The sequence below is a fragment of the Mastomys coucha genome, unplaced genomic scaffold (genome assembly GCF_008632895.1).
Source record: "Mastomys coucha isolate ucsf_1 unplaced genomic scaffold, UCSF_Mcou_1 pScaffold6, whole genome shotgun sequence".
NCBI classification, from domain to species: domain Eukaryota; kingdom Metazoa; phylum Chordata; class Mammalia; order Rodentia; family Muridae; genus Mastomys; species Mastomys coucha.
Window position 1 is genome coordinate 12,042,475 of NW_022196912.1, and position 13,629 is coordinate 12,056,103.

Here is a 13,629-nt window from a genome sequence, read left to right on the forward strand (position 1 = left end):
AATATGAATTACTTTGGGGGACTAAATTAGATATGTAAAGCCTTTTATTATAAAATATTATTTATGAATATAGTATTTTATGATATTACTAACAACATAATTGTCTAACAATGAAACAGGCTTCTAAACGTGGCTTTTGGATTTATTTGGTTGATTATATGGGATACATGTATGAATGATTTCTTTACTTGTTTTGTTTACCCACACACAAAAGCTTGCCATGATTTTTCATATTCATAGCATTTTAATTATGGAACATTTTGGAAGTGATCACAAAAAATACCAAGTCCAGTCAATAGACAGAATTCCATTGATTAATGGACTGAGTTATTAATCAGCAGAAAGGAAAGTAGTAATTCTGTGACAGAGCTAACCTGTCACTAGAGCCAGTACATACCTGACCCTCTGTAGGACCAGTGGAAAGAAAGCTGATAAGTTTTTTCTCTGAAGGTGAAATGAGCCAATTCAAGCCAGATCATGTATATGTATGTGTGGTTGGTGGGCTTGTGTATGTGTGTGCATATGTGTTTGTGTATATGTATGTATATATACCTATACATGCATGCATGCAGGCTTATTGGGAAACTGCTCTCAGGCAGCAAAGGTCACTGGTCCCAAGAAAGGCCAGTGAAGTGGCCATGGGAAGGGAGATAGAGAGGGGAGAGAGAAGAAAAAGTGAATAAATGCATAGAAGGAAAAGAAAAAGGTGGAAGAAGAGAGAGAGAAAGAGAGAAGAAACTGAAATCACTGGATTATATATGGAAGAGCCTCTTAAGGAAGTGTAGTTCAGCCCCTGGGCTGGAAAGTTCAGGGTTCCAGGAGGGGTATGCCACCATAGGGACTGAAGGGTGCTGGGAGAATATGGAGGCCAAGTCTGCTTTGTTATGTAAAATATGCATAGCAGCCCCTGGGTCCAGAGTCTGAATATGAATATCTGACACATGTAAATATCTGACACGTGCACTGTATACAATTATGTCCGTCCATGTTTTTACTTATGATGCCTGCCTCTTTTATTTCCAGATTTCTATAATTATAGTAATACACGTTCAGTCACACTCTTGCCTTTTGCCTTCGGCATAGCTTCTCCCCACTGGGGAAAATGAGCTCATTAGCTCATTTGTGGTTAGGCTTCCTCTCTAACTTTGAATATCAACTTATTCTACATCATTCTTAAGTCATTATATTAGTACTGATATTAGCAAAATGGTTCATGAAATACTTTTGGGTGAGATTAATAGCCACACAGCTGGAAGATTAGACTGCCAAGTCATATACACAAACTGACAGTCTGTATTTATTTTTCTTAATATTTGGAAAGCATTGCAAAGATGTAGAGACTGAAATGTCCTCTGGCATTGAGAGGATGCCATGCACTTTGGGAAATGTAGACTGTTGTTTGACATAGGGAGTATGGAAAGAGCCTATTGTGAACCACTTGCAGAAGCTCATGGATGTTCACATCAGCTGTGACCTTTGAGATCTCAGTAATGATGTGGGAGTATATATTTTAGGAATCCAACTGAAACAAAATGTGTTTCCTCTTAAGACTAAATTATGAAATGAGTCTTTTAAATGTTTTTTAATTACCATTTCTGAATCCAGGTTGAAGGTGCCAACTAAACTGGAAGGGAACACTGTTTATCTCATTGTCCTAGTGTGTCTAATGGGAGTTTCTAACTTACTCTAAGGCAACTGAAGAAACAAGTGTGAAAACATTTTCTGAGCCTTCTGAAGAGAATGATGGGTTAAGATCTGTCTCTGTAGATTCAATGAAGAAGCCTTTGGATGACGCATACCCATACAGTATATCAAATGACTATATAGGTATGTTCCTGTATTTTCAATTGTTGATTGTTGTGGCTTGTAGCATGGGTCGCTGGCAGGATATTTGGTATTGTCATTTTTATGGACTCTTACCTTACCAGCCCAGAAAGAGGAAAAATCAAGCAGCAGTTAGGGAGGTCACATTGCCTTCAATTTGCCCAAAAAGCAACACTTAAACATGGATAGGACATAGTCTTGCTGCTGCTTTGCTCAGAAACTAGTCATCTGTGGAACTTCTCCCACAATGCTTATTTTTTTTTGTTTTTGTTTTTTGTTTGCTTTTTGTTTTTGTTGTTTGTGTGTTTTTGTTCTTTGTATGAGAAAGGAATGTGGCATTTGTAAAATAAAGAGTAAAGAGCTGGGGCAGAAAGAACCTGCTAACAGGTAGACCAAGGCAGAAGTGGGACAGGGAGTTGGGGTGGAGCTGACAAACTGGCAGGGAGAACCCTATGGAGAGACACAATGGTGAAGAAGTAGGGTTAAATTAGAGGGAAGCAGAGGGCTTTTGTCCCAGCAAAAGGCCAATAGCCTTAAATTATATAGATGTTTCTACATCTTAATTATTAAACCTCAAGTGGGATCCAGGAAAGCCTTGTAATACAGAGTCAGGAGAAGCCATTTCTCTTCCAGAGAAAGTAAAAAAGGAAGAACATTGGAAATGTACATTGTGGGATAAGAGAGCAGTGACAGTACAAAGAAACTAGGCAAGCCACACACAAATCTAGCAGCACAGTTGTCCATTGGGTGCGGGAAAATGTAGCCAGGTATTCCCAGGTAGCCCTGAACAAATGGAATGATCAGCCCTACCCACAAGCCCCAAGCTCTCACACACCTCAAGTCCTCTCGCAGACTTTACTGAGCCAATAACTTCTATGGCAGAATGTGGCAACAGTGAGAAGGCCTTTTATGTTACCACTCTTTTCCACTTTGAAACTGTGCTTAGACATAGAAAGAAACTATTGTTTAAAACTGAACTATTTGAAGCATGATCATATCTGAAATTCCAGTGCTTAGGAACCATGTGCAGGAGGATCACGTGTTCTGCCACATATTGAAGCCAGCCTGGGTATGTGAGAGCTTGACCCAAAGACATAAAAAGGCCCAAATTCACCTAATAGAGAGCCAGGGTGAAAGACAGCAATATATGAAACAGTCTTGCAGTCTATGAAGGTTCAGTACAAACTGGGAAACAAAAATGCAGGTTGACTAGAGAATTCTGCTCTGGCAGGTTAGGGTACAAAGATAACTTCATTTTCAGTGGCATCGTTTACTGAGAATGCCTTTGGAACTTGATAGCCTTGGCCTGAAGTCAGCAGTAGGTCAACCTTAGGTGTCACATCTCTGCCATTGCCTATACTACTGTAGCTCTGAGAAGTGTGAACCTATAGCAAAGACAAGTTTCACTCCCCACAGCCATATCTACCCTGTACGGTGACTGATGTGTAGATTCATGTGAAAAGAGAAAGGGGGAGAAGGAGGGGGAGGGGAGGGGGAGGGAGAGGGAGAGGGAGAGAAAGAGCGATATCTTTTTATCTCTGTGATTGTTTCTTTAAGTCTAAATGCACTTTGGAGGCATCTTGTAGATAGAACATTATCTCCCTTGAGAATAGAAACTGGGATAAGTCAGGAGTTTAAATGGGAGAAAATGGTGTGATGGAGACTTCTTTCTCTCACGCATGCAGAGCCTGAGTTTTTATGTTAATTTCTCTCTCTCTCTCTCTCTCTCTCTCTCTCTCTCTCTCTCTCTCTCTCTCTCCCTCTCTCTCTCTCTCTCTCTGTGTGTGTGTGTGTGTGCGTGTGTGTGTGTGTGTGTGTGTGTGTGTGTGTGTGTTAAAGACATGGGACTAGAAAGCAGATTATGAGAGGGCAAGAAGTTTTAAGGAACCAGTGTACAGCAAGAAAATGAGGTTGAAGAATACAGGTGACATGGAGGAAGAATAGTGGTTACAAGGGAGAGGAACAGAGGCTAGAGAAGGGGACCAGTTGGGGCTGCAGCAGTACATGGACTGCTGCTATAAAAGATAAACAAAGAAACATAACCTGAAACTTACTCCTCTGTGTGCTAATCTATAAAAAAGCCAAAATGTTATAATGAATTTTCAAATATTGAAATTTATAAAAATCTCCATCTCTGCTTTACTTGAATTGTTCACTTAAAAAAAATTAAGTCAATCACAAAAGAGAAATCTCAAGCTAGAAATGAAATGCATATCAGCAAATCTGAAAATTTAGATTCTGGGTTTTCCATACTATGAAGACTTGAGAATAATGATTGTTTGATCTTCTATGTGACTTAATGTAGATAATCCTTCAAAAGGGAGAATGGATAGGAAGCCATGCCAGTAAATGGGGAAGAGATGGAGATGGACATAATTGACTTCAAGTGGGCACAGTGTAGCTCTCAGATGCTTCAAATTCACAAAGATAGACAGGATTCCTGGCAAATAATATCTATTACTTTTTAGGTTCCTTATTAATTTGTTCTGTTTGCTTTCACTTTCTTTTTGGATTATTATAAACCATCCTTTAAACTAAGCACTCAATGCATTTAATAAACAGTTAAACATCTTTGTATGGTAATCTGAAAATATGAAACAATGTCCACCACCACCTCATCCTCCTCCCTCTCCTCCTCCTCCTCTTCTTCCTGAGAGGATCTTACATATTTTTGGGATGGACTCCAATTCCCTAGCTAATCAAGTAGAAGCATGCATTTCTAATCTTCCTGGAGTTTAGGCATGTGCCCCTTGCCTAGTTTATACAGTGTCAGGGGTCAAATCTAGGGCTTCTGCAGTGTAGGTAATCACATATTAGTCAGCTCTCTCCAATTTGTATTGTGAATATTCTCTATGCCAACTGATTTTATTAATTCCAAAAACTAATCCACAATAGATTATTTTATCAAATTTAAGATGTAGAAATTTTCACATTTTGATATATTAAAAGTTCTAATATATTTCACACTGTAACTGTGTATGCATACTTATTTTAATTGTTATTTTTTTTAAAAAAATGCCTTCAAAATTGTGACTCTGGTTAGATATTGAAGATATAGAAATAAAACATTGTGCAATTGTGTAAGCAGCTATGTATGAAGGTATAGTATTGGAAGAGGAATCCCATACAAGAACATAGAATAAGCATATTTCTTCAAAATAATAGTAGAATTCTTTCTATTCTTCCTTTCTTCCTCTCTTCATGTGTCTACTTCTATTAAAAAAATCCCTCTTCCTGGAGATGTCACAAAGGCTGAACCCCAAAAATCTGGCTGCCTAAACTAGGCCTGAAAAAATGATGACACTTTAGGCCTGGAGAGATGGATCTACAGTTAAAGGTGCTAGCTGTTTTCCAACAGTCCTGAGGTCAGTTTCTGATATATACATGGCATCATGCAGGTGTCTAAACTGTAGTCTTATGCAATTCAATCCCCTATCCTGGTGTGTAAACACATACATGCAGACAAAACACCTATAATCATACCTAAATAAACAAATAAATTAAAAGCCAGTTAATGCAGAGGCAGGCTGACCTCTGAGTTCAAGAGCAGCCTGGTTTACAGAGCATGTTCCAGGACAGCCAGGCTACACAGAGAAACCTTGTTTGGAAAAAAAACTAATTGCTAAAGCAGAATGTGCAAAACTCCAGAGTGAACCAGACTGAGACAAAGAATTATAAACAACTGGGAAATGCTGGGAACTGGAGAACTTATCTTCTCCAGGGAAAAATACACCGCCAAAACTGATTAGCCAATACCAAGTGGGAAGACTGGAGATCATATACATTCATGTAACATTATACAGAATGAGACAGGCATATATGTGTCAATTACTTGCATACAGTTCAAGAAAAAGAGAAGGCAGAGGAGTTCACTGGGGAGTTAGAGGGTGATATAATAATACAATAATTTCTTAAAAACTTATCAAAGTAATTAAAAATTGGATTCTTATATACCATCATGTTTGTCTACTTGTCAATCTGTCTTCAAGTTCAGTATATCCTATGTCTAACTGCAGTAAACACCTATTGGCTTCTCTCAGCTTAGTTGCTCACTAGGCAATATTCTAAGTCACTCAACAGAGTAGAAGCAAGTTCTGAGCCTTCTTAGGTGCTGCATATAACCACTGACTTTATAACCATATAACCACTCCCTCCCCTTTCTGCAGGTCTGAACATTAAATGACCATTTTAGCTCTGTGTTCACTGCAGAATCTTGGCAGAAGTTTCTGTTGTTACAAAATTGACAACAGCCTCTTGGCAAAATCATTGTGTTCTGGAAACAGCTGGTTTGTTGTAACTATGAATTCACAGCCATTGTGGCTACCTGAAGAGTTATGCCACTCTTTCTTTCTTTCTTTCTTTCTCTTTGGGTTTTGGAGACAGGGTTTCTCTGGATTGCTCTGGCAGTCCTGGAACTCACTCTGTAGCCCAGGCTGGCCTCGAACTCAGAAATCTGCCTGCCTCTGCCTCCCAAGTGCTGGGATTAAGGTGTGTGCCACCACCACCTGGCTGCCATTCTACTTTCTATGTGGATAATGGAACAGTTGATGATTGTTGAGGGAGAAAGTTCGTTTCCTTCAGGCATGTATCCTCTAGTAGGCTGCCTTGCTCCATAGGGCTCTAGCCCATATCTTGTAGTGCTAATTAGAGTCAATAGGATAGATAGATAGATAGATAGATAGATAGATAGATAGATAGATAGATAGATAGATAGATACATAGATACATAGATACATAGATACATAGATACATAGATACATAGATACATAGATACATAGATAGATAACATGAAGTTGGGGTATGGAAGGAGAGTAGGAACTAAGGAATGAAGTATAGATTTAATCAAAATATATTTTACATATTAATGAAATTCTCAAGGAATAAATAGATTAGAAAAATATGTAATTTAAAATGAGAGAAATAAAAGAAAGCAATTGGGGAGATGATACAAGCCTTCTCAAAAGCCTTGGTTTAAACATTGTACATAATATTTTAGTTCCCACTGGTTTGGAACCAGAATGTCAACCTAGTTCCAGGAAGGAATCAAAATTGATTTCAATATCTATTACTTAATAACAAATGAAGTGCTTTGAAACCAATATCAACTGCATATACAGTATATTCATTGCCAGCAGGATACAAATGAATGTTCTTCTAAGATGGAGGGTCAATTAAATAATTATTTACATACTGCTGCTCAATCATACTGAAATGAACACAAATGAATGAACACTTTAAACTGAAGCTCACAGATGGTTACAGCCTTGTACCAGTGCTTTGTAGCTATGCAGTACAGACTTTTGAAAATGTTGGAAAAGGCCTTAAGACCCAATGGGCATCTTCCTATTGTAAGCACAACATAAATATCTGTCCTAAAATTCCCGTTAACAGCTTCTATTTTCTAGGCTGAGAACTAAGAACTGAGAACTAGAAAATATTTGAATTTTGTAGGTGGAAATATCTATTTGGATATTGACAAATGCAACTTCATTTTCAACAATTAGATGATTAGACAGTAAAATATTGGAAATGAAGTATTATTAATGAGAATTGGTTCTTTCTGAAAATCTTGCTGTAAAATATCTAAAACCACTGGTACCACTATAGTTGCTGACAGATGATTCAGGCATACATAAAAGATACTTGAGAATTAATTTTTAATAAGAGGAAAGATTAATGGATGAATAATAAAATACTAAACCACTGGGAAAATTATAAATATGTATTCCATAGAAATTATATTTCCAATAATGGATAGAAGAATTATTTAGTAAATATTGATAAGCTAATTTGTTATTTGCCTAGAGAAATACAGTGTGTACAGTATTAGAAGCAACCAGCACCAATTCATTTTTAATAAATATTTTATGTTTAACAAATGAACAAAATCATAAGCTATTAGAAAAAACTGGGAGGATTATTTTGTTCATCTTTGCCCCCTCATATTAGAAGATAGATTTTAGAAAGGTTAGTTTCTATCAAAATCGTGAAAAAATAAAGAAACTTAATGAGTAATTGAATTGAGGCCTATAAATAGTTGATCCAAATGGATGCTTGCTTTCTGTATTGCACACTTCCTAGGAGAGCTAAACTCATTAGCTACTAGGCTCAGATTAAAATTTTATACATTCATATCCATAGAGACATAATATAAGGATTAAATCAAAAGCTAATTAAACTTGCAATCCCCAAAACACTATTTTCTATTTTCAAAAAAATCTCTAATAACCACAATTCCACAGCATTAGAATGAGATAGTCCTGGGGTTTAGAATATACTCCACTTTCAAAATGTCAAACTAAAATCTAATTTGGCATTAACTGAACCTTTTGCCAATATTCTTCTTAGAGTAATATGAGAACAATTCTATAGAGATGAATTTTATAGAATATTTTCATGGTGTTTCAAGTGACAAAAGTGTTCATTTTTAAAGGAACGTTAAATTATTTTGACTCATACTTTTCCTCAAGATATCATGTATAATATATGACAGTGTCTAAGGGAGGAACCGTACTCAGGCATTATAGTCTATCACAAAATCTTAACCATTTTCTGGGAATAAGTGACAGAGTTCTGAAACATCACTTTCTGAAGTGGAGAGGTGCCATGTGTTTGATATTCTGCCCTGTTCTCCATCTCCATTGGTATACTCTCATCCCAGGTTGGATTAGTTCTTGTTACTGACTATTAAGATTCAACCGCCTTCTAAGAATCTCAATCTGGCTTGCAATGATTGGAAATTGACTTCTTTCTCTGTATTATTGGCTCACAATAGAAGATCAGCGTTCTGTCCATGTGGGCCCTGCATTGGCTTGGGAGGCCACCACTGATTAGACATGATTTGGACTTCAACTGATCAGTTATCTCTAGGCTCTATGTTTGATTTTCCCATTCATCTTTCTAGTCAAATCACCCCCTCAATAAGTTACTTGTCTAACAATCCTCATGTCCAGGTTTCACAGTTGGAAATTCTACATAGAATAATGAGTGAGCATGGCCTCCCTTATGAAACTATTTGTTTGAAGAAGAAACAAAGATAAAACAAATAGAAACAGGTAACGAAGATGAAAAGATAAATGGAAGAAAAATAAAGCAAACAAAAAATGTGTTACTTTTTTTTTGTTTTTTATAGAGGTAGTATGGTTAATCTGCTCTAAACTCTCCAGTGGGTGCATGTCCCTCCTCTACATCTGCCCAAATGCTTTGGATTTCAAAGAAAAGATACACATACAGTCTTATTTTTAATATGCCTTAAACAGAGCAATGGCTGAGCATTTCCAAACCTCCTGGGGCTAGCACACTCTCCCCTCCAATATTCCTCAATTATTACTTCTAATATCTATATCCATCTTTGATAACCCAGACCCAATTGGGGCCACTCTACCCCAATTCTCACATATTTTATGCTTGCCTTCTTTCCTCCAGCTCTCAGGCTTGATCTTTCTGCTTCCTCTTCCTGGCAATTCTAGCCCCCCTTCTTCTCATGGTCCCTTACGCTGGAAATCTAAAGTCCCACCTCTGTTTCTCTGCCCAGCTATTGGCCACTGGCAACTTTATTTACCAATTAGAACCATTGTGGGGCAGGGACTCTCAGCATCTCACATGTAGATGTGGGAATTCTAGTGTGATTTAGGGAGCTGAGTTAACACAAATAGCATTGGTACCAATCCACAAATGTCCCTCTCAGTTTTAACAGGTTATCACATCACGGTCCATTCTGTTTTATAAACAACATCCTAAATCTCTCCTTTCTTTTCTCCTATTACACAACAAATGGAAATAGACATTTATTTCTTACCCTCAGTTATGTCTTAGCCTCTTTAGTTCATTGGTTTTAGGAATAACCAGCCTTTCCAACACCATTTCATCACAGAATTAAATTACAGGTCAAGAATGGAGGCATTATCCATCTCTCTAGATCACAAGATGAAAAGGCACGAGAACTTGGCCAAGCCAACCAAAGGGTTGGCTTATGATGGGCTCTTAGAACAAGAATCCTGAGCAATAAAACTACTTAAGAATAAACATTTAGGTTATCAGTCATTTGTCTCTTTATTCAATCATACATTCAACAAATTGTTATGTGCCAAATACTCTGCTGGGGCTAGATACACAATGTATTTCTGGCATAACAGGAGCAAGCTTTACAGTGAACAAGTTTAATTTCCACTACACAGTGAAAGATAATATTCACCTAGCAATTGTAACAATAATAGGTTTTGTAGTAGTAAAAGCAGGGGATGGACAATATTTTATAACAACTATTTATGTCAACATTCAATGCAAAGCAGCATAGACGTGACTTAGTTCACTCTCTGCAGTTCTAAGAAATATCATGACAAAGTTCAACTTGAAGAGGAAAGGATTTATTAACTTCATGTTTTCTTTAAAGTCCATCATTAAGGCAGACCACAACAGGAGCCTTGAAGGCTCATGGGAAAAGGCTGTTTCTGTAATCTATGTCTAACTTGCTCTTTATAGCTTGGCCACCTGGTTTTATTATACAGTCCAAGTATACCTACCCAGAAATGGCATTGCCCACAGTGGACTGTGTCTTCTTACATTAATTACCAACTAGGGAAATACCCCGCAGATATGCCTCCAGGCTAGAATATAAATTGAAAAGTATAATATACCACATTAGAAGGTGTGGCAAAGCTGTGTACATGAAATTAATTGTGTTTTTTTTTTTTTTGTGTGTGTGTGTGTGTGTGTGAAAGTCTAGATAACTACACCTACATTTGTGGTATCTTAACTCAACCCTACACCTTCATAGGTGTCACCCCAACAAGTAAAACTCTTTGACATTTATAGATGTTTTCTTTATTTTTCTTGAACTAGCCCACACTTTTTTCTTGAGTCCTATGCATACTAAGTCTAATAGCCTTTCTTATTAGGGTGGTCTGATAGGAATATTTATCACAATGATTTAGAAAAAGAAGAAAGGACCACTTTTAAGTGACCTTTGAAAATTAGCAGATTAAGAATATCTTGAATTACTTAAGTACCATTTCTACCAGAATTCCATGCCCAACACTCATTCTACCTTACCATATCCTCTTCAGAATATTTATTTTTATTTTCATTTATATGTATATATGCATATCCATGTAAATGTACACCTCTGTGTAGGTACCTGTAGTGTCCAAGAGAGAGAGGTACATCCCCTGAAGCTAGAGTTATAGGAATTTGTCAGGTTTCAGATGTAAGTCCTGGGATCTGAGCTCAGGTCTTAATGACTTAGTGGCAAAATAGTCATAACCAATGTGCACTCTCCCTCCAGCAGACCAGAACTTTCTGTCTCCAACTGTCTTAGTTAAGGTCTCTATTGTTGTGACAAAGGACCATGACCACAAGGAACTCATGAAGGAAACTTTTACTTCACCTTATACTTCCAGGTACTAATCCATCATTGAGGAATGTCTGGGCAAGAACTGAAGCAGAAGCCACAGAGAAGGGTTGCTTACTGGCTTGCTCTTTACTGGTTGCTCTGCTTGCTTCCCTTTACAAGTCAGTACCACCTGCCCCATAGTGATTCCACTTAGAGTGGGCTAATTATCTAGTGATTCCACTTAGAGTGGGCTAATTCTCTACTATTCAAGAGAATGCCAAGCATAGTTGCTCATAGGACATTCTGGTAGAGGCATTTTTTTTTTTCAATCTAGAATTCTTCTTTCCAAATGATGCTAGATTGTATTACATTGACAAATATCTAGCTAGGTTGCTCACCCTCTTGATTCTTCAGATCTTCATAAGGTATATGGCTCAATTAGTACTTAAAGCTACATTTATCAGTAGATTTTGCATGCTAAGATATGGTAATCTGCTGACATCATAATAGAAGCAAACCTCAATGGAAATAAAATCCATACCTTTACTTTATTTGCCAAATAAAACATAAAGAGACTGTTATGAGTTTGGAAGTTTAATATATAAATTTAAGCATTTTTGCAATTATTAATAGATATATAAAGTTGAAAAAAACTTAAATACTTTTCTCAATAAAATTTGACAAAACACCAGACAAAAACCAAGTTAAAGGAGCAGGGTTCTATTTTTAGCGCATGCTCTGAGAGCCTCGTCTGTCATAGTGAGGAAGTGTAATATTAGAAGAGTGAGATAACTGCTTACTTTGTATCATGATCAGAAATCAGAGAAAGATGGATGCTACTCTTCCACATGCTTTCTTCTAATCAGTCTACACTTCTAAGCAGTAGGATGATGCCACGTATATTCTGTTCCTCAGAAATACCCAAACAGACATGCTCAGAGGTGTGTATCCTACTTGATCTAACTGCCATCAAGGTAACAGTCAAGATTAGCCATCGCTTATGATAATTGCAAATACAAGGTACCTTTTTAAATTGCAAATTGATTTTTTTTCTCATAAAATATATATTGGTGATGATTTTCCTCCCCTCAGGCCCTGGAGATCCTGGCTGTTATAGATTGAGGGGATTGTAGCTGAGTTGGTGTTAAGCTTTTTCTCTGCTAGTATGCAGAGTACCTTCCAGTTCCATGAACATGAGTCATTAGTTGTGAAGGCTCTAGTTAGGCTTCAGCCTAAAGTTCCTATGTTCAATGGAATACGTAGGTATTATTTTCAGCAACAAGGGTTCATCAGCAGTTTGTAGGTAGGAACTAATATTATGAGCTGTTTGGAGGTAGAAGATATCCAGTTGGAGCTACATTACCTCATTATTTTGTGATTGCATTTACATTTCTTTCACTTATGTACATGGAGTAAGAAACTGTGTGGTAGGTTTCCATACGACCTGACTGATAGCCTTCAGTTTTAGAGAAAATGTGTATATTTTGTCATGTGTGAATTGGAAATGATGATTACATATCAAACTGAATCATAGTCAAACTGAATTATTAAGAATTGTATTTAAAAGGCACAACGTGTGGGGAGAATTCAGCTAAGTTCTCCATAAATTGCATTACTGGGAAAGCTTCCCATTTTCTGGTAGAAAAATAGTTTTCTGGTAAAAACAAAATAGAGTTTCATCTTATTTATCTCCATGATGGTGATAAAAACCTTTGTTGTGCTGATTCATATTCTGCAGGAAGCCAAAGATATTATTTAAAGGAGTTTGTTCAAAGGTGTCACATTTTTACATACTGAATAAAAAGTTCTTTTTTTCACATGAGATATTTAGAAACTTTGATGCTGTAAATCTATTTCCTTTAAATGAATCATAAAAATTTACTTTGTGCAGGTCTATCTCAGAGGTTTGATATACTCTTTGATGACACTCTTTTTCCACATAAAGGAGAAAAGTGAGAAGATTTACCTAACGAGGGACACAAAGACATTCTTTTCAATAATCCACGGTGGTATATGAGCATAATTTTAATTTGTACTTTCTTGTTTGTTTATTTGGGTGTGTCTACATTTGTGTGTACAACTGTACTTGCCAAATGTGCTCATGTGAAGGCTACATACAAGGTCAGGCACCCTCACACTTGCACAGCAATCACTTTCCCTATTCAAACTTCTCAGCCCAGGAAATCGTTAACAGGTGCTGGAACCTACTGATAGCCCATGTAGACATTATTTTGGCACAGTTCTCCAATTCAGTATTCTTATGCATGTTCAAATATAACCTACTCAATATCATCTCACTGTTTTGAGATTATTATTTTTCTACCAAAGTTGCTTGTTTTTCAGAAGAATAATGTTATGTCTTTACTTTCTATTTTCTGTTTGGCAATTTAGTGAAGAATGAGCTTCATGAGAAAAATGGGAAAACTCTCATTTGAGAGAAAAAGAAGTTTGTGATTGAATTTTGAACTTTAAGT